Source organism: Ambystoma mexicanum, chromosome 6q (assembly GCF_040938575.1).
Source record: "Ambystoma mexicanum isolate Mex_15411 chromosome 6q, UKY_AmexF1_1, whole genome shotgun sequence".
NCBI lineage: Eukaryota > Metazoa > Chordata > Amphibia > Caudata > Ambystomatidae > Ambystoma > Ambystoma mexicanum.
Window position 1 is genome coordinate 22,319,148 of NC_090937.1, and position 26,683 is coordinate 22,345,830.

The following is a 26,683-nucleotide window of genomic DNA, read 5'->3' on the forward strand; positions in this document are numbered from 1 at the left end:
GCAGCTTGAAGATATCAGTTGCCTGCAAAAATGGTGCGTTAATGGGTTAGTGGGGTTAGTGTTGTAGTAGTTCAAGCCCTGTTGATCATATAATTGTCATGACAAACATGAAGAATTGTTCCCACACAGTTCTAGTTCTAGGACCTCTGAGTACTGCAAGGACAGATGGGTTTCCTTGTTTGAGTTGTTGGTAAACTTGGTTCAAATATGCTATGAAAACGTGATAATACACATTAGGAGGATGTGCTCGGAATCTGTTGGACCTCCTAATAAATTGGACAAATTGACTTTGGAAGGTATGAGTGTGTGAATCAGTGGACAGCATGGGTGAAATTCAATTAAAACAGCCGCACGTTCATGATGAATGTGTGCGGAAACAAAAATAACAAACAACCTGTGTACCCTCACTCTGGATGTGCAGGATGTCCTTGCCCTGACCCTGCTGCCCGTGACTGAGTAACCATTGGGTGTCCTCTGCTCGGCAGTGCTGATTCCCAATTGTCTCTTTGTTCTTAGTGCTTAAGAATAATGGCCCTGTCGATATCATTGCCAAGTGAGGCCACAGATTTGTAGGGCTTTATGTCGCCGATATGATTCCAGACACTTTTTCTTGTTAGTTTGACTGTTCTCTGAGTCACCGCCTTGACCGTATGAGGACCCATGAACCTGGGTGCGTCCCAACATCAGGTAAAGTTCTTAAGGAGAACCTAGTCTCCTGAGTATACGAGTGGCTGCTTAAGTAGGTCCTCAGGGCTATTGACGCTGTCACTTTCCTTGCCAACTGCAGGCCCCTCCTGATGTTGTTTTACCTGGTGAGAGCACTAGCAATCAAGGAAGTCACATATTCATACTTTTCCTGACCCAATACATTTGCTGCATTTTCTGCATTCTTTGCTCTTCTACTGGGAGGAGCCTGGGGACATTGCATGCAACGTCCTGTTACCACTGGGTGGTCAGACCCAAGTTTGCTGCGCAAAGCGAACAGGGCTAAGGATGGGCATTGCAACTAATTTTTATTGAGACTCTTTTTAGTCTAGGCTGTATAGTTTGTGCTGTATGCCCAGCAAGGTTGTAATGTGCTGGAACATCTCATTGGCGAAGTGAGGGCCATTGTCTGACCGCTGGACCTCACACACGCCCCATCATGGGAATACTTTCCGGACCAGGAATTTCAACACTCTAAGGGCATCAGGATGAGAACAAGCCTCGATCCAATGGAAAAATTGACACACAACCACAATCGTGTAGCTGTACCCTTGGAAGACTTGGATCATGTCAACATAGTTCCCTGCTGCACTCCAATGCCAATATTAAGGCCACTAATTCTGTTGCTTGTGCTGAGTAATGTGATCGCAGTTGTGCGCTTGTCACTATCTCACTGTTCCCGTCTCCTCTCAGTCTCTCTACTGCTGTCCCAGTATGTCTTTCCACATCTGTCTGGTCAATTGTTGAGGACCCATCAATATAAAGCACATCCCCACTTCAAGTGCATCCTCCTGCACCTTGCAAGTGTCACTGAATTCTTCAAAGTTTGCTGTGCAGTCATGTGCGTAGTCACCCTCCTCTAAAACTTTGGCGATAAATGTCGCCGTTTGACAAGTGTACATCTCACTACTTTGAGAGCTGGATTGGATACTAACACCTCATACCCTGAGTCCATCTGTGTTGTCAGTGCGATTTTTTGCCTTTCCAGTATTGCAAAGAGAACATGCTCCACGTAAAGAGTGGTGCTGCATCCCATGGTAATACACGCTGATTTTTCCACTGTGAATGCGGCTGCAGCCAATGCGCGTTCACATGGATAGTGTCCTCTCATTACTGGCTCTCGATTCCCGCTATAATAAACTAGTGGCTTGTGCCCTAAGCTAGTCTTTTGTGTCAGTACTGCTGTCATTAAAACAGAGTACGAGAACAGAAATAATTCCTTTTGATAGTCTCGGATTCCAAATACTGGAGCTCTGCATATTGCTTCCTTCAGCTCATTAAATGCTTCAGTCATTTCTGTTGTCCATCATATTATCTTCCCCCCTTTCTGTGCTTCCTTTAGTGCACTTAATAAGGGTCTTGTGTATGTGCTGTATTCAAATACCCATCCTCAGCAGTAATTACATAGTCCAAAGAACTGCTGCTGCATCTCTCTGACTGTTGTGGGTTTTTCTGTCTTACGTATTTTCTCCGCCCTCTCTGGTGTCACCTGTTGGCCATTTTGGGAGATCATCTGTCCAATGTACATGTAAAGGACCGGTGGGGGGTGTCTGTACTTCTGTTCTCTATATGGTAGAAGAGAGGCACAAAGGACCCCAGCCAAGATTCTCTATTACGGTAGCAATGGACGAGCAATCAAGGCCTAGCTTCTCAGGAGGTGATGCAGGCTGGTTCTTAAGTACAGTGTAGTCCCCAAGCCCCCACAAAGGAATGTCCACACACTGTATTGGTTAGAACACAGTCTTTATATAATCAATATTCAAGGTTATGTACACTTATCATAATAACTCACTTTGTACTTAGGAAAATCAACAATGGCAAATATATACAATTCAAAAGTGGTACCACCCTTTGTATTAGATCTCATTAAAGTGCATCGACAATACTGTAACAATGTCACACAGATCAATAGAGTGAAACCAGCAATAGAGAGAGGAGAGAAAATAAGATGGTTGAGCAATAGGCAGAATACCGGCCTTTACCACTAGACACAGCCCTGTGTGGATTCCCCCCACCTGGGCAACCTGTAAAATAAAGATATAGCACAAGCCCAGTCCATATATTGTTCTGCAAGTCTTATTCCCTCCTATAATGTTTTTACCCCCCCAATGTACCTGGTGGAGTCGAGTTCTTCGAAGAGGCGTCGACAGATCCTTCTGGATCGACCCCCTTTCAAGCGGGAGTCACGGATCGTCGAGAGGCGTCGAGAAGCGTCGAGGAACTCGGCGTTCGGCGGCGGGGAATCGACGGCCCTTCTTGAATGCCTTCCCTTTCAAGCGGGAGACACGGGGCGTCGAACGTCCGTCGAGGAACTCGGCGTTCGGCGTCGGGGAATCGACGGCCCTTCTTGAATGCCTTCCCTTTCATGCAGGAGACACGGGGCGTCGAACGTCCGACAACAAACAGGGTAGAACGGCATCGATGAGGCGGCAGCTTCGTCCGAGCGGTACTCGTCGGCGTCAGAGCATCGGCGTCCTGCAAGGCAGAGGCGTGCGGGGCACCTCGGTGACAATAGTTCTGGACCGCAAAGATTGTGGAGACGGAGGCCCAGCAAGGGCGTCGAGTCGTTCGAGTCTTTGTGGTCTTCGGGTGGCGGGAAACCCACCGGCAGGTTTCTCCTCGGCGCGTTGGTCGTCCTCGACTTTCTCCGGCAGGATAAAGCGGTCGACGGTGCGGACGAGGGAGTCCTTCGATTCGAATGTTCTTAGGCAAGGAGCGGACGGCTCCGATCGTCGGCGGCACGGCGTCGAGTGGTTCCCACGGCTGGGCAACACAACTTCGACGGGCCTCCAGCGGTTACACAAACCTGCGAACCCTGGTCGACGGCGATGGATTCCGACGGCGGCGATGTCCGGGTGCTTCACTTCGATCTCCTCGGTGGTCCCGTCTCGGGTTGGCAGCCTTTCGAGGGTCTGTCTTCCAGGGCGCTTCGGCGAAGATGGAGCGGTGCTCGATGGTCCCTCGGAGCACGGGAAGAGGGCGCCTTACCAGGTCCTCTCTCGGGCCAGTCTTCGACGATTTCGGCAGCCTTCGGATCGGTCGAAGTAAATGCAACAGCAAGTCTTCTTCTTCCAGCTGGACGTCGAGGATCAGCAGTTCCAGTTACTCTTAGAGTGAAGACTCAGCTTCTGAACGCTTCTGAACAATTACCAGTGGTGAGAGGTCCCCAGATATACTATTCTGTCTCTCATCCACACTGCTGGCACACACTCAGCAGCCAATCATACAGAAGGGCATTCATGCAGTCAGTCAGCCAATCAGGCACACAGTGCATTCAGGCCACACTCCTCCCTTTCAGACAACAACAAGGAATGTGGATTGGGACAAGTACCCAGCCATTCAACACTACACACTGCATTCAGGCCAGTTTCGGGCAGGGCTGTCTCAGTCTTTGTCTCTCATGCCAGAAACCAGACAACCACAACAAGGAGTGTATATTGGTCACACACTCCATTCACCCAGGTCCCTACCACAGAAGGTATCCACAACATACAGTCACTGGGAAGGCTCAGTCAGTCTAGCTGGGCCTTCACAACAACACCATATATGGAACTTCCACCCAACAGCCAGTCAGGGGGAAGGGACAGAGTCAGGGCTTCCCAGGACTTTGGGAAAACAAGGTAACAGGCAATAGAAAGCAAGAGGCCACAGGGGCCATCTTGTTTCCTATCAGGAATCAACTGATCCCAATGGCAGGGCCTGGGTATCCCAAAATGGAGGACACCCAGAGCACCTGTCAAATTCAGCATGGAGCTGCAACCAGCCCATACCCTGCTCTGTGGGCCACCCACAGGTGCCCAAAAACATACACTAGGGGCACAGGGTTGTACCCCTACCCATGGGTGCCATAAGGGTATCCCATGGGTCTGTTCACCAAACCAAAAGAGAGAGCTGCACTGCCAGGAGTCCCACATGGACTCCTGGGCAGAAAACATGACAGAACACACGATAAAAAGCAGTAAAGGACAGGGATTCAGAGGCCCTGTCCCTCTGATGCATTTCCAGCATCACAGTGCAACACTTCTGTCTGCAAATATTGTAGTTTGGCCTTGTCCACCTCGTATCCCTTGTCTGCTAACAGTGTAAGCATGTGTACTGAGTCACTTCTGCACTTTTCTTCTGTCTTGCTATAGACCAATATGTAATCTACGTACTCTATGACCGTGCTCTTCATCTGCACGTTGCATAGGTCCATCTGAAGGACCCTATTGTATATGGAAGGTGATTCACGATTCCCTTGAGGAAGTGTTGTATGTTTCCACTTCTTATTTCTATATAGAAATGAAGTCAAGTCTTGTGAGTCTGGGTGTAATGGTATAGAGTAGAAAGCATTCTTAAAATCTATGACCATGAAGTAGGCAGCTTCCATTAGAATGCTGCAGAAAATTGTCACTGGATTCAGAACTAAAGGATATTATGCTTCTACAATAAGAGGGCGCAAGTCCTGTATAAAACGCTATGTTCTCCTTTGTTGCCTTTTTGACTGGGTACACAGCCATGTTGCATCATAATTCTGATGGCACTAGGATGCCTTGCTTCTCTAGAGGTGCAATGGTTTCATAGATACCTTTGTCTGCCTCCCTTAAGAGTGGGCTTTGTTTGACCCATGGTAAAATTGCTCCTGGCTTCAGCTTTATCTTCACTGCTCCAATCCCTTTCAGAAGCCCCACATCATAGGGACTTGCAGTCGATAAAATGCTGGGTACCTTTGCCAGATCCTCCTCGAAAAATGTCGGCAGCGCTTTCAGCGCCATCACCATTCTCTGTGGTACTTCTCTGTAATGTATCCTCACCCAATATGTGATGCTCATTTCGAATGCCATCTCATGGTCTGATCTGTTCTCTTTGAATAGTTCTTTGTATCTGACTGTGATCAGCCTGTATTTTTCAGCTATGGCGATCACTGCTTGCCATGGTCACCTGTGCCACCTGTCCCATGCATTGCTATCCAATCATCCCCCACTATTACTGACTCTAGTGCTAGTGGCACTATAGTCACTTCCTCTTCATCCGATGGTTCTCTGGCCTGAATAAGTACTCATTTGGAAGGTGCCACATCTTCCCTTGAATCCCTGGCAGCCACGCTATTACAATCTCAGTCCCATAATCGAACAGCTCCTTGTCCACTGGCACTGCCCTCTGTACCCTTTGTCCACAATAGGCTTGAATGATTTCCCTCACATTGAGAAGATGTATTCCTGGTGTGGAGCACACTATCCCCTTGTCCGTGAATGAAATGGTCATGTTGAGTCTGCTCATTAAGTATCTCCACAGTATGTTTAAAGGTGTCTGTCAGGTGTAAAGTAGGGGCAAGGATAGATCATGCTCCCCTATTGAAAGAGTAATATGGTCTGTTAAAGGAACTACTTCTGCCGCCCCAGAGAAACATTGAGCATTCATGGCATCACCTGACAAACTATATTTCCCCTCCCAGATTCAGGATTTAGTCACCCCTGTGGCTACAAGAAAATAGAACGTTTGTCACCTATCGTCACCCGTATGCATGGTTCCTCCACAGGGCTTGGTGTAATCGATAGGATGGAACACATTAAGTCCGTCAGTGGGCTGTCTTATTGAGGTTATAAGGACATCCCGTTACTTATGAATGGGTTGCCTCGCACTACGTGACCCTCCAAATTTCCTAGTGGGAGTTGTTGTCATGGAGTCTGTGCATGCCACAGTCCCGTCATTCGGTTTGTGCTATTCTGTATCTGCGGTATCTGCTTTGCTGTATATGGGTGCTGTGTTTTACCCTGCATCTGTGGTAGCTGTGAATACTGCTGCATAGGTGCTTGCATTTGTGGTGCCTGTGCCATGGGCTGGTGTGTCTGTGGGTATGCTTTGGTGCCTGTCGTTGTTGTGGTGTCTGGTCCGGTGTGTAATAACCAAACTGTTCCCCGTGGTATGGCTAGTATTGCATTCACCCATTGACCTCTTTCTGTGGCATTCCCCCTGTGTCTGCACACTCTTGAGATGTTTCCTATCTGTCCACACACCCAGCATTGGGGTGGTTCTCTCCCCTGCCCTTGGAAACCCCCAGAAAATCCCACTGGGCCCTGCACATCTGCTGCCCATATCCTCAAGACCCCCTGGACATCCCCCTTGGCTGTGATGTATCTGTGGCCTGTACCCACATCCTCTAGGTGGCCCTCCTCTTCCCCGAAACCTGTGCTGCTCAGTCCCCTGCCCCATGAAACCTCCCCCTGTGGGCGGTGGTGCGTACTCTGTCTGTGGGGTTCCTTGTCCTCCTGTGCTCATCAATACCACCCTTTCCATGGCACATTTAAATAGCTTTCTCTTTAGTAATGTTTCCTCCTCCTGCTTACTTTTCTCACGCTTTTTCCTTGTGTTCTCTTGTATTAGCCTACAATAATGTACTATCGTGAGCTGTATTTCTGACCACAGCTTTGCCTCCATCCTCACCAGTTTCTTGAGTTGCTTCTGCACCTGCTCTGGCAACCCTTGGCATAATATGTTATAGAATAATGCTACTGTTTTGTCCCATGGTTCTCGCATTTCAAGGAGTCAAAGCGATTGAATCGCCCGATTGTTGTGTAAGTAGTCTTCGTCTTTCCCCATTTTGCGTGCTATAATCACACTAATGTCTGATGTTTCTGAGTATTGTATCCTTAGAGCTTGCCATACAGCCACTCTGCAGTTTGCAAATGGTGAACCATCGTGTCCTGGGTGGTTACTCCTGGGTACCCCTCCTCCTCCATACGTTATCAGCTGTTTCCCAGAGGATTGTCACTAGTAGTCCCTTTAAATCCCCCACTGCTAATTTCTGTCCCATTGTCATCCTTACCATTTTGTATATCCATTTCCCGCACCCGCGGTTAACAAGGGTAGCCTTCAGTTCAAGTTTTCTTTGTCTATGTGCTTCCATGGTATATATTGAGGCCGCCCCCCTCCCTTCTTCAGTAGGGGCAACTGTGTGAACCTGATCTCCCCAATTGCTCCTCGTGTCAGCCTGATCTGTCTGTCATGTCTGTCGGGGTCTTTAACGTCAGTGCATGCCTTTGCTGGCTCCCCCTTCTGTCACCCTAAAAGATCCCTAAGCCTTTGCACGTATGGAATCAGGTCGTCCAAACTGTGTACTGTATCTCTGGACTGTTGTGATCGATCATCTTTGTCACCTCTATATCCCCCTCTGGGCTTTCCTACTTCCCATTTCACACTTCTGTCTGTGCTTTTCCCCATTGACTTTTGCTTGGGTCTTCCCTTTCCCTCATCCTCACTTCCTCCTGCGTCTCTGTCTGAGTCTGTGTCTGTATCGCTGCAAAATGTCTGCGCGAAGCTCAGTCTCCTAGAAGCTGTGTCTGTGCTGGGCTTCCCTGTAAAGTCCATCAGGTCCTCGATATCCCTTTCCTCGAAGGACCTCATGTCTATTCTGTCCAAAAAGTGGCAGTCCTTTGCTGTCTGGCTCTGTTTGCTTCCTTCCTTCCAGTTTGTCGTCTTCGATCCCCATTCCCCACTTTGTCCTTATGTCTCTGATCTCTCGCTCCTCCTCCTCCCTGCATTTGAGCTCTCTTGTGAGTCGCTCTATTTCCCACTTTCTCCGTTCCATATTTACAAAAACTTTCTTTTCCTTCTCATCTTCTTCCCTTCATCTCTCTATCCCTGCGAGCTCCCTTCTCCACTCTTGCTGCTCGTGCTCTTTCTATTCCTCCCTCTGCTTGTCCCTATACACTCTTTTGCATCTCTCCTATTCTTCCTTCTCCTTTCTCTCTACTCTTCCATTATCTCTGACCAGTTATTTGCTTTGCTGCTCCCCTTCAGGCCCTCAATTTCTTTGATCGCCCCTGCTGCTTCTCCCATTGCCTTCCCATCTAGCTTCAGGAGGATCTGCCCTCCTACCCATTGGTTGAGGCTATGCTCTCTAGCCCTTCCTTAGTGCTTTTCTGCGCCTCGCTGTGTGCTCCCTTCTCACTGTTCCTCTGTCCCACCTCTTTCTGTCCCTCCTCCTTGGTATATGGTGGAGGTTGGAATACTGGATTTGTGTACCCCTATGCTGCCTTTAGCTCCTATAATCCCTGCTTATCTTCTTTATCCCCTTCTTTTTTGCTCACAGGAGAAGGTGGGGGATCTGAGGGTGGGGACGCTGGCCCCGGTGTCTCCTGTTTGCTCAGCATCCATTGACGCCTCGCTACTTCCCCCTCATCCTCCTGGAACATTCTTCAAAGCTCAAATATCACCATATGAATGGATAATTTCTGCCCCTTAAAAGTGTCCTGTAAATGTGTCAGTGGTGGTTGCTGCACATTTTTTGATAAATTTCCACTTTGTGGCCATGTCTTAGTCAATTTACCCTCTTTACTTTTTTGTCCATTTCGCGCTTTATTTGCAAATCTTGTCCTTATAGCGTGGAAGGGTCTTACACAGGTGCTGTAGGGGCGTGTGTCTCCCGTACTTTCCTTGATACATTCCTCTAATACTTACTTGACCTCAACTTGAGGCTCTCAATACTCCCCTGTTACACAAGCACAATGAAATAACAGTTTTTAACAATTATTCCTAAGCCTCTCTGGTCCCAAAAACAACCTGTGCAGCATGCTCTGTGCACCCCTTTATGCAATTCTCCACTTTCTCAGGCACACCAACAAATCTTGTGCATGCGCCTCCCATCCACCGCCACTGGACAACCTCCTCTGGCAATCTTAAGTTTCTCAACACCGCTTGCACAACACCTCCTGTTCTCCAAGTCCTATGTACAGACCTAACCGGTGACTTCACTAACTCACTAAACAAGGTAGTGTTAAAGATCACTTACAGCACGCACAATGCTAAGGTCCCACAACACAAACATTTATAAAAACCCAACATGAACTCACAGCTGTCTTCCTGCCTCCTGACAGGGGATACCAATATTCTTTGTGCTCAATCTGTAACTTTAGCGTCACCTTGCAAATAAAACGTCTCCTCGAGACTTAACCAGATGAACACCTTCTGCAATCTAGGCCAGCTCCCTTTGCTAAACCTTACACAGGGATACCATCATCTATGACCCGAGCTAAAATGCCCAACCCACAGGGAATCCAATATTCACACAACTTCTGTCATCCATGCCCTTCGGTCAATAGTTTAGGTTATTCACCAGAACATTTTACCTCAACACTGAATGTGCCCTTACCATGAAAATGACATCTACCTCTGTTCCTTTCCCGTCTATGCTTGACAATACTCTACACTACTAGACAATACTCCAAAAGTACTCAACAATATTCAGGGCCACCGTTGCAGCCCTGTTACTTTCCCACTCCACTTAGTTGCCATGTGGCTGAGTCAATACTTACCCTCAGTGATCTGCTGACACTGTTCGGCTTCTGGGTCTCCCAAAGCTGCCACGCCACACTTCTGGTCTGCTGGACTCCTCATGGTTCATGGGCAGGATATTTCCAAGCTGGCTCCTGATGGCTTTTGCACAGGGTGTGCTTTCCTCGTCTTTCCGGGTCCCACAAGGGGCCGCAGCCCTCCAAGCACTGCGGTGAGAGAGGCGGCTTTGTGCCGAACGGACGTTGCTATCCATCCTCTGCTATCAACTTGTTAGAGGGTATACAGTGTGGCAGAGGTTTACATGTCTGTGTAACAAATTCATTTATAATGAATGAATTTATAACGACAAATAAAATAATGACATAAAAATAACAAATGTTTATTTAGAATTTGTTTTGGGGGGTTACACCTGCCAAACCCCTGTTGCCCCAGCTAAAAACCCACACCAACCACTTCCCCACAGATTTAACACTTTACCCCATCGCTACATATATTTTCGTAATTTTTTCGTAATTTATTTTTTGTTATAAAATCATTTGTTATTATTTTTCGTTATAAAGACTGTATACCATGCCAGAGGTTTGGGGATTGCTACGTACTCACCCGTTCAGCTCCCAAGCGCCCACCAATCCTTTCCCCAGAACAAACGGTGGACTCAGCCAAGGGCAAGTTGGAACTGTTGTTTATTGCAAAAACTGACAGGGATCATACAGGGCATTCACAGATCTCCAGAATCTCTAATTCCACAAGACGTGTTTCCCCGTGTTGCTGCAGATTTGCATCAGCACCTGGGTCCTCCCCCAAAAACATATCACTCACTTTTATCGGGTGCTCAGAGTAGTAGACCCTATAGATGGTCTACATACATCTTACTCTACTGGTCCTTCGATGTCAGGTGGTTGGCCTGCCCCATCCCCAAGGAACTATTGATTATATTGTTGCAGGGTCAGAGGATTAGCATTGGCCCTTGCCCTCTGCCATCCACCCCTGGATTTCTGTCCCCGATTGGCTGGAACTGGTCTCCTCAGGCCTGGCACCCTGTTTGGTTCTCATCCCTCTGTGCACCTCTTCAAGGTGATGTGAAATGACTATGTGTTGCCAACGTATCTGGTAGGAAGACCACTTTTGCCTATGGTAGTGCTCTCCACGTTGCAACATTGTTAACTTGTTCATGTTTCACTTCTCGTCTGGGTTGCTGAGAATGGTTCATATTCCCACCGCGGGTGAATACCCATTGTTGAGCTTGGCTGCATCACGTGGTTGTGGACCACAAAATCAAGTTCTCTGGGTCTGCAATTATGAGTATTTATTCTGTTTTTCTGCAGCTGGCCCCTTGTCATTTGAAGTTTGGAATGTGCTATTTATCTCTGATCTGGGCTATGAGCTCTGGCCTTCCCGCTTTGTGCAGCCGGGTTCTGCTTCCCTTGTCTTCTGTCCTGTGGCTTGAGGATTTATGTGATTTTCATTAGACTTATAATATGAAATCAACACACTTATATTGTGCTATATTTCCTATCGGCTAGTCGTACTTGGTTCTACTATGCTCCTTATGTAATCCTGTAGTCACATAGGGTTAGTTGCCATAAGCATCTGCAAGCTTGCTCTGCATCTCTTTGTTGCCTTGCATTCAGCGTTTCTGCACTTGGCTAATGAGAAAATAATAAAAGCTTTGACAGTATGTATATGTATCTGTCTTCTATCTACAGAACTGTGTAAGTATGTTCTTCATGTATACGAGTGTGTGCTCGTGTAAAGCTGTGTATGGTTGCAAGTGTACTTCATTACTAGCGCTGTGTTGTATACTCATTGTAGTTCAGCTTGGTTATGTATTGCCCTGCATCCGCGTGTCAGAATGTTGTTGTTTGAATGGTGAGAGCTTGTGGGAAAGGCAGAGCGTTAGAGAGACTTGAAGGTTTGGCTGGCTTAATGATTGCAGAGCGGATGCAGACGGAGCGCCGGGTACCTTTAGAAATAAAAGTTACCTGTTCTACATTACGGAGACTCCCTCTTCATTACATTTGGCAACAAGGATACCCGGCTCCGGCACCCACGCAGCGAGGACGAGAGCAGGCCCTCTGGAGGGATGCCATTGTCGTTCGTCTGTGCAGATAAATCAGCGGATGCACTTCTTCCAAGGTGTTTCGGAAGCGGACCACAAAAGCTAACATGAACGGTGAGAAGGGAGAGAACCAAGCAATCAGCACTCTCATGTCACATAGAGACATTAAGATTGCCCAATTATAACGAAGAACATTAGAGAAAGAGACATATAATATTCACGATAACACGTGATTTTACACGTTACAATGAGGAAGTCAGGCGACGATGTGCACGATGTGAATCAATCCTCTTTCTACTTGTAACAGTGAGAAAATAATAATATTTGTTTTCCAAAACGGCATTAAATGTAATTCCAGTACATAAAAAGTATAGTTATCAAACCACATGAAGACAGAAGTAGATAAGAAATAAGAGAACGTGTATACAAGGAGAAAGTGGCCTGAAGGGATAACCAGATCACATAATTCATAAAGCAAAAGAGAAAATAATGCAAGGAATAAGCATTAAGCCACCAGCAAATTTTCTGCCTGGCCCAAGCCAACAAGTAGTTACTTGGGCAGAATGGAGGGAGTTCTGGGTAAATTACACAACAACTGTGGATTAAGAGGGGCTAACACTTCAAAAGAAAAAAACTGATATTAATACATGCATTAGGTTTAGAAGGACAAAGGAAGTGTAGAAAATGTCATGAATTGTCTGTTGATGAAGCAGGAGACAGTGATGAACATGAAAAGGCGTTGAGGCAATTGGATAAGTATTACACACCAGAAATCAATGTAGCCATTAACAGATACCATTTCTATAGAAGAGCACAAAAGGAGCATGATTTTATTGAAGAATATGTATCAGCTTTAAAGACATTATCCAGAACATGTCGTTTTGGGAATGGTTTTACCCTCAAAGAACTGATAAGAGATCAAATCATAATCTATGCTGGAGATCCATTAATCCAAGATAGATTACGGATGGTGGGAAATCCATCATTACACAAGACTTTGGCAATAGCAAAAGAGTGGAACAAAGCCATTTGTGTTCAAAGAAATGAAGGAAAAGAAGTTAGAAGCATCCCAGAATACCGCACAATACAACATTAAGCAGCAAGTAGAAACAGAAGAACAAGGATTAGTAAATGTAGTACGTGTTAAAGAGAAGACAGATGAGGGTATGAACAAATTCAACAGAACCAAGAATTGGAGTTCAGGAAGTGAACATAAAGAAACCAGAGGGAATGTCAAGAAACCATGGGCAAAAGGAGGTGACTCAAGGATATACTCATCATATTCATCACATTCCAAAGATGGAGACAGATGTTTCAATTGTGGTAGGTTGGGGCACTACCAGCGATTGGACAAAAGTGTGGAAATTGTGGAGTTAAAGGGCATTTTGCAGTTGTGTGTAGATGCAAAAAAAGAATCTCAATAGTACAAGAAGAAGAAGACTCAGATGAGGAAAGAGTTATAGTGATTCGTGAACCTCCTGGAGAAGAACTAAAGTGCCCATGTTGTGAAGTTATCCTGGATAATTGGAAAGTAATGGTTATGGTGGATTCCAAAGATGGAGACAGATGTTTCAATTGTGGTAGGTTGGGACACTATTCGAATTCCAGAAATTGTCCAGCGATTGGACAAAAGTGTGGAAATTGTGGAGTTAAAGGGCATTTTGCAGTTGTGTGTAGATGCAAGAAAAGAATATCAATAGTACAAGAAGAAGAAGAATCAGATGAGGAAAGGGTTATAGTGATTTGTGAACCTCCTGGAGAAGAACTAAAGTGCCCATGTTGTGAAGTTATCCTGGATAATTGGAAAGTAATGGTCATGCTGGACAGTTGTTCACTGTACACAATCATCACTAAAGGAACTTGGCAAAGATTAATGAGTGAAGGTTTAAAATTTAACTTTAAAACCCCAGACATAAAAAACCCAGGAGGGTATGAAGGGTCTAAAATCCATATAAAGGGATGGTTTACCAGCATCGTGAAATTCAAAGTTTGCCAGGCTCAAATAAAGGTGTATGTAGCAGAGAAAGGAGTGAATGTAAATGGATGGAAAGATCAAGCAGGACTGCAAATCATGTTAGACCCATGTGAAGAAGAGCCTACTGTGCTAGTAAAAAGCAACAATTTATAGATTAAAAGAGAAGATAAAGTTCCGGGAGATGTATTCCAAACAAAATTGGGATTACTCAACAATTTCATACACAGAATAAAATTAAAAAGAGATGTAATACCAGTGGCACACAAGAAAGAAAGGCCTATACCGATTGCTTAATTAACAAAGTGGAACAAGAATTGCAAAGACTTGAAGGTGAAGATATCATAGAGAAAATTGACGCATCACAATGATAAGCCCCATAGTAGTGGCTTTGAAAAAGAACGGCAAATTGAGAATATGCGCAGATTTAAGAGATGTGAATAAGAACATGATTGTGGACCCGTTGCCCATAATTTCAGAAATGTTAAATTGCATTGGAGGTGCAGATAATTTCACCACATTAGATCTATCGAATGCCTACCATCAAATTGCAAAGACAGAGGATTACAGATACATCATGGCTTTCATCACACCGTTTGGTTTATATCAATATAAACCAATGCCTTTTAGATTAGCGTCTGCAGCAGCTGTTTTTCAAAGAACTATGGCACACATTTTGAAGGGACTGAAGGGAACATTGGTATATCAAAATTATATAATTGTTTTTGGGAAAGGTGCTGAGGAACATGATAGTAGACTGAATGATGTACTAGATAGATTGAATGAAAAGGGTTTGACTGTTGAGAAACAAAAATGCAAGTTTAAAGTTAGTGAGATTGAATATTTGGGACATGTGGTAAATGGAAAAGGATACAAACCCAAAGTGGAGGCTATGAAAGCAATCACAGAATCTCCTGACCCAATCAATAATAATGAGTTAAGATCATTTTTAGGATTATGCGAGTATTATAATAGGTTGTGCAAAATTTTGCTAGTATAACTGAACCATTAAGGAGGTTGATGAAAAAAGATGTAACATTTATATGGGATGAACAATGCAAAAATGCAGCTAATTTCATCAGGAAAAGTATCAGTGAGACAGTTAGGAGGTTTTGTTTTTGGCCAGCAAACTAAGCTCACAGTAGATGCCAGTGGTACTGGGTTAGGTGCGGTACTATCCCAGATTTCAGAGTTGGGACAAGAAAAGAATTATAAGTCATGCATCTCGTGCGATCACAGATACAGAGAGTAGACACTCAGTAATAGAGAGAGAACTACTGGCCTGTGTATGGGCGATTGGATAATTTAGAAAATATCTGTGGGGAAGCAAATTTGTGGTACAAACTGATCATAAACCATTAGTAGAGGTTTTATCAGTCAGGGGCATGTGCAAAGCATCTCCAATATTAGCCAGACTAAGGGCCTCATTATGACCCATGCGGTAAGTGGTTAACGGTGCCCTAAAAGGTGGCGGCGCCGTTAACCCCTTACCGCCTAATGTTAGGAAAGATTTCTTAATTGTGGGTAATTTTCCTTCCATGTGGCAACCCCTAAACTTTTTGCTGTTGTTTTCACCATGATCTAGACTTTGCCAGAGAAGTGCAGCCTTCTGCCGCACTCCTCTGGGCTGTCGCTCCATTCTTACGGGGAAACTGACATGGCCTTAAGACAGTCAGTACCGGGAAACGCTGTTTTCCGTAGTTTCTTTATCATGTTGCAGCTTTCGTGCAACATGACACAAGAGGGCACTGTAAGCTAAGTTACTGCTCTCTTGGGTGTCTCGTCTTCTACGGGGCCTAGATACTCTGTTTGGATTGTAAATGATCGGTGCAAGTGAATCACAGACGGGAATGGTGGCAGCGATCGTTTCTTGTGTTTTCGAGCTCCTTTTGGCGTTTTAAGCATGTTTCTCGCGCTTAGCCCAAAAATGGTGGCCTGGCTCCCAAAATGGCCAGACCACGAGGCTCCTTTGTCCTGTCCGCTGACCGTCTTGCCCCCTTCACCTTCCCAGGTCGAGCCGACCCAGGGCATTCCTTATTTGGGCATGTACTTTCCCGCGAAACACAGATGCTTTCGCGGGCTTCTACAGGCCTTGTGTGTGCCTCCAGGATGTGGGCTGGGATGTCTGGTCCCAATACACATCCTGGGTGCCAAAGAGTCTAGGGTGGTGTGAATGCCTGGGACCACCGTGGTCCGGGATAGGTCCACGTATGGTGTGAGTGTTTGATGAGCGGATCTCCCATTGGGTCCCCTCTGTTTTGGCCCGAAGGGAACCGTGGATAAGAGGGGGCTGGAAACGCCACTACAAGGTCGATCTCCTGAGTTCTCACGAACAAGGGAATACAGGAGCCAAGTATCCTGCAACCACGAGGCTGAACCGAGGAATCGCTGGTGACCCGCTGAAGGACTGCTCCTCTGCACTGCTGTCGCTTTGTGAAACCCTTTCTACCTCTGATCGAACCAGAAGGCCTGTACTGGTACTTCGACCCTTGGAATAGCGGGGACAGCTATTCTCGGCATCTTCACCATCTCCTGCACGTAAGCCTTCGGAAGTGTCTCTGGGCCATCCAGCAGACTGACTAGCCTACCCAGGAGTCTTGCTCTGTAAACGCCGCCAGGTTGTGTTGTATTTCGAGTCCTTGTCACTCTCACACGATTTGTACACTTGGCATTCCCAGGTCTGAAGTGAGTAGTGTACATTGGGCTGAGATACACACGGCCGCTCCGTTGCTCTGCTGTGGTAACAAACTTCGTTTGGGACATCTTTAACTCAACTCTGCTGCTGCAGAATCTACACGACGACGAGACGTCCCCTGCTCCTCTGAACCTGCCAGCACTGAAACTGACGTGAAGAAGCCTGGGTCTGCTTGCATCGGGGACCGGTGAGTAGCATAGCTAGGAATTGGTCGCCCTCCTGCAGGAGCCTATAGCTTTTCCCCGCTGTGTCAAACAGCACGCCTTTCCGTACTCGCGCTCTGCTTCTGCCCACAGTGGAGGCTGCGCTTGAGTCGCGGAACTCTGTTCATCTTCTTTTGTGCACCGAACTGAACTGCCTGATTCCCTCGAAGAGACTCCCCTTTTTGCCCGTTGGCACCAGCGTGTGCAGGTACTTTTGAGCACAAGGCTCCACCCTTTGTAGGCTTGGACTTCCTTTTAGTTAGGTGCCTCTGAAGGCGGACTGGGTCTAATCATTATTTCGCACTGCCTGTTTTCCTCCCCTTCTAGGTGGACTACACATTTCGTGCATCTAACGCTTTAGACTCGTTTGTATTTGTATATATATTGTATTGGTTTGGTATGTGTTGGTTTACTACAGTTTTATCGTGATTTCTCGCTACGGTCATTGTTGCAAAGGCCTTGGAATACATGTGTATATATTTTTAATATAACACCTGTTTGGAGTAATTTGTAAGTGTCCTTGCTTTGTGTGCTCATTGCAGGCTTTCAGTCACCCTCACCCCTCTTGAGACCTAGTCTTGATCGCCACGATCGCTACCCTGATCGGTCTGGCTTGTCCAGAGGTTACCCTGTTCCAAGTAATTAGGTTGGCCTTCTGAACCTCTGCGTCTCCAGGACAGAGTTCAGAAATCCGTCTTAACACCTAATTACGAGGTCCCTTTGCGGGTCCCAACCTTTTTACTAGTCGTTAAGGATTGCACCCGCAAAGGGACCTTGGAGGTATTTACGGTACCGCAATTTGCGGTACCGTAACTACCGCCTTCCCCATTTCCATTGAGCCCTATGGGGGCAAAAATGGGAATGGGGAAGGGCCAATGGTGAATGGGGAATTACCGCCCCGCCAACCTTGGAATGGGGCAGTAATTCTGCCATTCACCATGGCGCAATCGGTAAAATACCAGCAGCAACCATGGCGCTACTAGCGCCATGGTTACCGCCTGGGTCGTAATGACCCCCAAAGTCTTAAATTACAGGATTACAATTTCATGATGAGATATGTTCCAGGAAAAAGGAATGTAGTGGCAGATTATTTTATCAAGGTTAGCTTTGATAGATTCTGATAAGGAGATTAATGAAGAAATGGAGGTAGTAGCTACTGTATTTGAAGTGACCTCTAGAGAAGAATGGTTATAAGAACTGAGGAAGGATCAGGTTTTATCCAAAGTTATTAAATATACCAGGTCGGGATGGCCGGAAAGGAAAACGCTAGATGAAGAATGTTTAAAATGTTGGGAAGTGAGAGACAAGTACTCAGTAGATGATGAATTATTACTAAGGAGTGACAAATTAATTCCTCCCCAAACTTTGCGGATGGAATTAATTGAATAAGCGCATCAAGGGCATCCTGGCATTTCAGGTAGCAAGGTTGATGTTAGAACCAAATATTGGTGGCCAGGAGTAGACTTAGCAGTTGAGAGATTTGTGAGAGATTGTTGGCCATGCAAGAATAGAGACAAGAGTTGCAAGAGTTTCAAGAGTGTGCCCATCAAAATACCTAGTGTGGAGTGTCCGTGGGAAAAGTTAGGTATTGATATAGTAGCACCATACGGGAATTTCATGCAAGGAAAGAAATGTGTAATTGTACTGGTGGATTACTATTCCTAGTGGATTTAGGTAAAACTGGTGGATAAAATTGATACTAAAGAGATAGTAAAATTTCTACTACAAATTTTCAGAAGGGAAGGTTTTCCCAAGTAAATAGTAAGTGATAATGGAGTACAATTCAAAAGCAAAGAAATTATGGATTTTGCTAAACATTTAGGAATTGAATGGAAATGTTCATCTTTGTATCATCCCCAAACCAATGGGATGGTCGAGAGGTGTAGAGTTGTTGTAGAAACTATACAATTGGCTTTGCGCAATAACATGTCTGTAGAAGATGCTCTGAAAGATAGAGTTTGGAGTAGTAGAGTTTCTATCAGGAGAGATTCAGGCAAATCTCCTTTCGAGTTAAGGAGAGGCAGGGTTCCCAACACTTTGTTAAACCCTAGTTGGGTTAACTATAGAGGAGTTAGGAAATGTCGTAGGAACAATGGTAGACAGTTTCAAGGAAGTAGATTAAAGATTGTTCCAGGTGATTTAGTAAGAATAAGGAAAGGGTGTGTGGTAAGGAAGGGTGAATCAAAATATTCTGACCCGGTAAAAGTTAAAGAGGTGTTTGGACGTGCAGTCAGAATTCAGGATGGTACTGTGTGGAATATGGATAGAGCCTGCATATGGCGATGGTCAGGTGATGGTACAGTGGACAGAGCTACAGAAAGGAGGAGAAGGAGAGCTAATGAACTGTTTGATAAAGATACTCAAGTGGATTTAAGGGAGGGGAGTGTGAGTGATCTAGTTGAGGAGGTAGGAGACGTGATGAATGAACAAAGGGAAGCACAAACTTTTGGGAATTCCACACAGGAGGAGAGTGAAAACTATGAGAGTGATGAGAGTGCACACATGTCTCCTCATGTTTTTTTTTTTTACAAGGGGGTAGGGTTAGGAGACCTCCTGTGTGGTCTAAAGCCTATATAATTAACTAATCTACAAATGAATGTTTTCAGTTTTATTCATGTTTTGTTATTGTTTTATTTTGATTATACTGCATTATATTTTTATTTATAGGTTGTTTCTTTCTTTATTTTAAGGAAGGGGATGGTGTTGTATACTCACTGTAATTCAGCTTGGTTATGTATTTCCCAGCATCTGCGTGTCAGAATGTTGTTGTTGTGAGTGCTTGTGGGAAAGGCAGAGTGTTAGAGAGACTCGAGAGTTTGGCTGGCTTAATGATTGCGGAGCGGATGCAGGCAGAAGGCCAGGTTACTTTATAAATAAAAGTTACCTGTGCTACATAACGGAGACTCCCTCTTCATTACACATAGCTATGTCATGGTGTCACTAATGACGTCAGCACAGTGGTTTTTAGGCACTTAGTCAATGCTGTCCATTATGGCATTTGGATCTATGATCACTGTTGAGGCACGTGTATCTATAAAGACATTTACTGGATAAGGTTGGAATGGCTGTCTGAGAGAATATCTCTCTGCATACGCGTCAGTTATTGGTGCTCTTGAGGGTTGTCCAAATAATGAGTGACTCAGTGCGTTCTTGACTCTTCGGCCCGTCATGTTCACAAGGGTGAGGGTGGGCATTCCTGGGACCCTCTCTTCAGAATGCCTGCAGTTTCTTTTCCGATAACACGTGGACAGACTACATGTGTAAAAGCCTGTAAGTAATTGTCTTTTTACCGTACTGTAGTGGCATCACTACTCTCCTCTAATAAGAAAATTGCATCACTACTGTAACTGTAAACATGTTACAGTTTGTGATATCATAATGCTAGCTTCTTGGGCCAGCACAGAGCAGGATTCCGTGACCAGCTTTTCAGATTCCTTTGCTTTATAACAAACATTTTACAGCCATTAAATTATGAGGTACTGTTGATGGCGGCATGTTTATTTTGTGCCCTGCTGGAGTTTCACACAGGTAAGCAAGAATCTAACTACATGTTATCACTTCTTTTTAAATACAACACAGACATAGTTTTTAAATGCATTGTATTAAACTGCTGAAACATTTTTGCAACACATTAAAATTTGAATACTAGTGTTTTTTTAAATTTTCAACGATTTACATTGAAACAATGTAACGATAATTAGCATTGCTCTTGAATTAGATATGAAGCATTACAGGGCATGACGGTGTAGCCATTTATTATTATAAGGGATAAGGATACGGATGTGTGTGTAAAGGATATTGAAAGTCACCTTGCTGTTCCATGACCTCAGGAAGAAACTCAGCATAATTCCTATATTAGGTCATTATGCACCCCACAAGTGACTTCCCATATCCCCAGGGTTACTTTATGCTATTTATTACAATGCACTCATAAATCAGAGCTCCTTGTAATTTAGAAAATCATTTTGCTACGTAACTATAGCAATTATAATAGTTGGCTGATGATGTCACCATGGGCCACAGATAGCACCAACAGCTAAAATATGTACTCGATTGATTGTGCTAGATGGTGCTCGGCTGGGGAGATTTTTGTTTTCAAAGAAGGACGACCACTTCGAAACAGAGCAGTGTTAGATATCTTGACAAATCAGACATACGTGGAAAACGAGCGATGAATATGACGGAAAAGCACAATAGAGCATGGTCGTGCCGGAAAAGAGGGAATGCAACAGGGAACAAATCAGATTCATGAACAAGAAATATAATTGAATCAAAAGATTGTGGGACGAATTCGCAAAGAATGAGTAACTCTGACTTACACCTGACTTACAGCTGGAGAGATCTATTTTATTACACCAAAGCACTTTCACTGGGTAAATCTGACTTATACTTGACTTACACAGAGTTAAATTAAGTATAAATCAGAGTTACTATTGTCACTTCTTTGTGAATTTGGCCCAAATAGAGAAGAATGGAGGTGAAAAGATTTAAGAAAAAAGCATGAAAACAGACATAGCAATACATTTGAACAGGGGCTGCTCGTCCATAATGGAAGAGGGGGCACTGACCCACCAGAACCTTTGCCCATTATGGAGACTCAGGGCCAGCCCAGGAGTGCTCCCTCTGCTGCTTGCTGCCGCTGAGGAAGTGCCCCTGGGCAGGCTTGAACTGTCAAAGGGAAACGCAGCGGAGCTGAATCCGGACCAGAGCTGAATTCAGGTACGATTTTTGTTCTGTGTATAATGTGTGAGAGAATTAGTGAGTTTATGGTGTACGGATGCACATGTGAATGAGTGAGTGAATGCTGCGTGTGAATGTGTTGAGTGAATGTGTATGTGTGTTTGTGCTGCACAGGAGAGCAGGTCGAGCGTGGGGGCAGGGGTAAGGGCACACAAAAAAGCATTATTTACTGGGCATCTGTAACGGATGCCCATAAAAAAATCATCATCCTTTCTTTCATCAACCGGCAGTTGATAAAAGAAAGGATGATGCGTTCTTAGACGGCTAGTCTGGCATTTTGGGGCAGCCAGTTTAGCCATTTCTTACTGCAGCATGACATTTTTTTACTACATAGTTAAGATAAAGTAAGCATATTAAGTGCTATTCCTTGGCTTGGCTGGCAATTTTGATCAGCCAGTTCAGCCCTTTCCTACTGTGGCATGACATTTTTTTCTTGGCATCCATGACAACCCAAGCATGGTATGTGTTATTAAATGGGCAGACTGGCATATTGTGGCAGCGAGTCTCACCTTTTCCTACTGTGGCATGTTTGTATTTATTCTGGGCATGTATGATAAAGCAAGCATTATATGTGGTACTTGGCTAGACTGGCATTTTGGGGCAGCCAGTTTAGCCATTTCTTACTGCTGCATTTTATTCTGGACATCTATGATGGAGCAAGCATGTTAAGTGTTAGTATGTCTCTAGACATGACTTCATTGTGCAGCCAGTTAGGTCATTTTTGTATTGTATCAGGGCATTTTTAAAGTTCAACAGGTGTATGCTCTTTTGTTGGGATACTGCCATATATTGGCAGAACCAGTGTGGACATGTTTCATTATATTATTATGAATGCCATTATGTGCAAAGCAAACATGGGTATATTGTTATATAGGAATTCTGGCATATAATGGTGCTGTCAGCATGGAAATGTATAGGCACAGCCAATGTAAACATGCTTTTATTGTGGCATATATTGTGGTTGAAGGCATCATGGCAAACCATTGGCGATTGCTCCTGTGCAACGTTGGTGTGTTAGATTGGACTTACCCTACAAAACCAATTTCAAACTGTTTGGCTTTTTACCAATTTCTCACTGAAAATGTTCTGTATAATGCACATTTTAACCCAATTAAAAAAGAAAAACATTCTGGGGGGCAGGGGGTGTAAACCTCCCGAGTTCCCCTTGGTTCATTTAGGCTCCTTTGCTACGCTCGGGTCGTTCTCCCATTGAAAGAATTCACCAGCTGCCACTGCAAAGAACGTGATGAGAAAGAAAATGAGGTAGATTAAATGGAGAAAAACATTTCTGGTAAAGGAAAAGGGAAGGGAAAGGAAAAAAAAACCTGGGAAAGTATGAAAAGTATGAAATTAAAGATACGAATTCAAAAATTGGAAAAATGTCACCGATTCTTAATGGGAGAAAAAATGCATGGAAAAGATAAAAATTTCCCAAAATAAAAGAAGTTCGGGAAAAGGATAACATCTTGTGCGTGACACCAAAGTGTAAGAAGAAATAAAACGCCTCCACCTGTACATAGGAATATTATTGCAAGTCACCTCAATTCAGTGACGTATAAAGAATCACCTTTCACCATACAATTTGGGGAAGTTTATTCCATATATAGTACATTTGTCTCTTTTACGAATAGTTTGCTGTTAGCGAGTGCTAATGAGAGAGTAATGAACTGTACGTGGCTCGAGAAAAAATTACTTTCGTTTGAAATGTGAGTAAATATAAACGTTTTCATAAAATCTGTGCTACGGTAACACAGTACGGTCAACAATATATTTCATGAATTCACATCAATCTGTGCCGTGCGTTTATATGGAGAGGTATTGGGATTGATTAAAAGGAGGTGCCAGCTTCTTAAAAATAGTCACGACTATTAAAAAATGGCGCGCTTTTGACATGCCCAATCATTTGCAACGATGTTTTGGCACACACGGGATGAACACCAATTGTCTTGAAATACTGAGCACTAACTAACAATTGTTGAGACTGGAAGCATCAGAACTTTGTTAACAAGAAAAGTATTCTCTATATTACCACCAGGTGTCGCCATAACCATCTAGTTTGCAGCCTCTTCATGCAATTTTCTGAAGAACATAGCTGGACGTTTGAAACAAGTTGCCTGTCATTTTCTGGGCTGCTCTCGCTGCTCGAAAGAGATGCGCACACTGTTCAGGCTGCATGCGTTCCTCTGGATTGATGCCACTTTAGTAGAAACTCAAAACGGATGAAAATCACGAATTCAGGCTACACATTTATTGCAACGTACAAGTGCCAATTTTCATTTATCACACTTGTCACAGAGTTTTGCTTTGATGTTTTTGGGCACCGTTAATGGGAAAAGTGTAGTAATGTCCCTTTGTTATTATTTTTCACAAAGCTGAGAACAACATTGTTGGTAGGTTAACTTAAGTCATAAGTATGATGCGGTGGACAGGATGAATTCAAGGTCTTCAATATCTGTCCTCCTGGCTAATTAAAACAGTGCCAGGTGATTGTGATGCATAGGTCTACAAAATGAGGTAAGTTGAATTGTTCCAGTTTAATGGCATTTTTTCATTAAATTGAACATTTGACGAATTAAAAAATCATTTGATGAGTACATTCGGGGAAATAAAGTTGGGTGTTTTTCACAACCTGCAAAATTTCTGCAAGAAAGACGGACGTGTGCTGTTTTCACGGATTTTCCCAGCAAAGTTCAATTTATTGTGCTGAAAAACCAAATGTGCAGGTACACCTTTTCAAGAGATGTCCTTGGTGGACTAAGTGAAAACACTAACTTAGGTGACAACAAATCATGGGAAAGTGTCTTGTGTCTGCTTTCTTTCAGCAATTTTGTGATAGTCGAAAATGCGAGAAAAAAAATGCACATTTTTATGAAGTAAAAAAAGTTCACATTTCACCCAGTTACTCTACTTGGATTTACATTTCGTACAACCCTAGTAAGAAAACTGCATTTTTAGCTTTTTTTTGAGTTCATGATACACATTTCATTTAAATATAAAAAGAATAGTTTGTTTTTATTTATTTATTTTTATTTATTTATAAGGCGCCGAAAGCCACAGGGATCGGTCCGCCGAGTCTTTTTATGAGTGCCCAATTGTTAATACGCTGGAGGAAGGCCTATTTATACAGCCATCTAAGGGAGAAAAGAACATCTTTGCATGATTTTGGGGCGCATTTTCTTTTCTTTATATTTAGGCACCCACGCCCTCTGAGAAACGCTGATCGTAAAGAGAAGATCCACAGTGGTACAGCTTGCATGCACGACTGGCGTCCCGAGCGTGTCTCCATTCCGCTACAGGAATTAACTTTGCCCTGACAAAGTGCATTTGCGTGAAACACGTTTTGCACCTAATTATTTAGAACATTGCATCCGTCCTCAAATCTAACATTGAAGACATGTTTACACTGCATGAATCGCTCGGTGTGTTTTTTTTGTTACTTACCTCTGTTAGGTGTCACACGCAGCAGCAGCGTCACCCGCGTGCACCTTATTTTGACATTGATGTTACTTACACAAGCTATAGTAAACCAGGTGAGATTATCTAATATTGAGCTGTTTAAAATGTAAAATGTCGCCGTGGGTGTACACTATTCGCCGCGCTTTCTTGTTAGAGCATTCTTGATGTGTCGATAGTGTTGCAGCCGCTATATCAGTCTCTGGGTGTAGAGACGCACGCATCTGCCAGTTCCGTGTCATAGCAGCAGTGTCTTACAAGAGATAGCGCACTCTCCCTATTTCAAAACTATAGCGTGAAGGAGGCAGATGAATTTGAATTTGTAAACGGACTATTGAAACTGATGTGCAGGAACTGATTTTTATTATTGTATGGTTACATTATATCCAAACGCACCATTTCTGTTTGCGATCAGGGAATAACATGCAGGTTTTTGTGTTGAACTTCGAACACTTGTGATTATAGGTCAGCGTATGGAAATGCCATATTAGGCCTCGCATGGGAACTTTAGTCGCATAAGAGACACGAGGCTGCAACCCTGGCATTCTCTGTGGCAATAGAAAGAAGTATAACTCCAGCATCCTTACGGGTTCCATTTCTGTCAGTGTTGGGAATGCTAACCTGTTTCTGCTAACCTTTACCGCCAGCAGCGTTCTTATAGCAGAGCGCTGGCAATACATTATGCCTGATTGCATGTTGGAATGCCATTTTGCCATACCTCCAATTTTGTAAAATAATCCTTGAGGCTTTTGATTTTTATGGGATAGAAAGGAAGCATAACCACTTCCGTTTAAGACCGAGTTCTTTTCCTATGTGGACATTGAACAGTGTATCTCAGTGCCCAGCTTCTTACCACTTCTGTATTCTAATGCATACTCCCTTTGTGCCTTAACAATGTCCAGTAGTGGTATGACCCACTACTGTTCATAATCCATCTTCACCTTCATGGTAGTATTAAACATGATTAAGGAAATAATAATGGTGCATGAGGAGTCACTGAAATACTACAGCGCCAATTACAGCTGGTGGAAAGCCATCCAAAAATCTGTCACACCTGTAATGTGGGCACAAAAAGCCGACACCCCCATGGAAGCAGACTCTTTTGCACAGTTATAATGTCAGCAGAAGAAAGACATGCAACCGAAAAAGCGATGGTGAAAGGTTCTGAATTAATCTGACCCACTGGCACTGCTCGGGGCAACCTTCCATAGCACCAATTATTAGCCTGTCTGCACTATTGCAAAAGGGGACCAGCCATATGCAAATCAGTCCGGCACTGCCACCAATGGGAGCAGCCCAGTCCGAACTGCTAGGCCGGGTCCCCTCTGCACCGAAACACAAGCAGCCCCAGACATGTGTCAGCCTTGTTGGGCCTCATCAGTGAGGTGCAGCTTGGTTCCCTATGGTGCAGCGAGCAAGGGACCCACGTTTGGGCATACCCTCTCTCATATAGGGAGACAAACTATAAACAAAAAAGGGATGGGTGTCAGGTATTGAATAAATCTGAACCACTGGCACTACCAGGGACGACATTTCCCCAAAATGCTAGGAGTAGCGGATGTGACATCATACAACCCTTGACC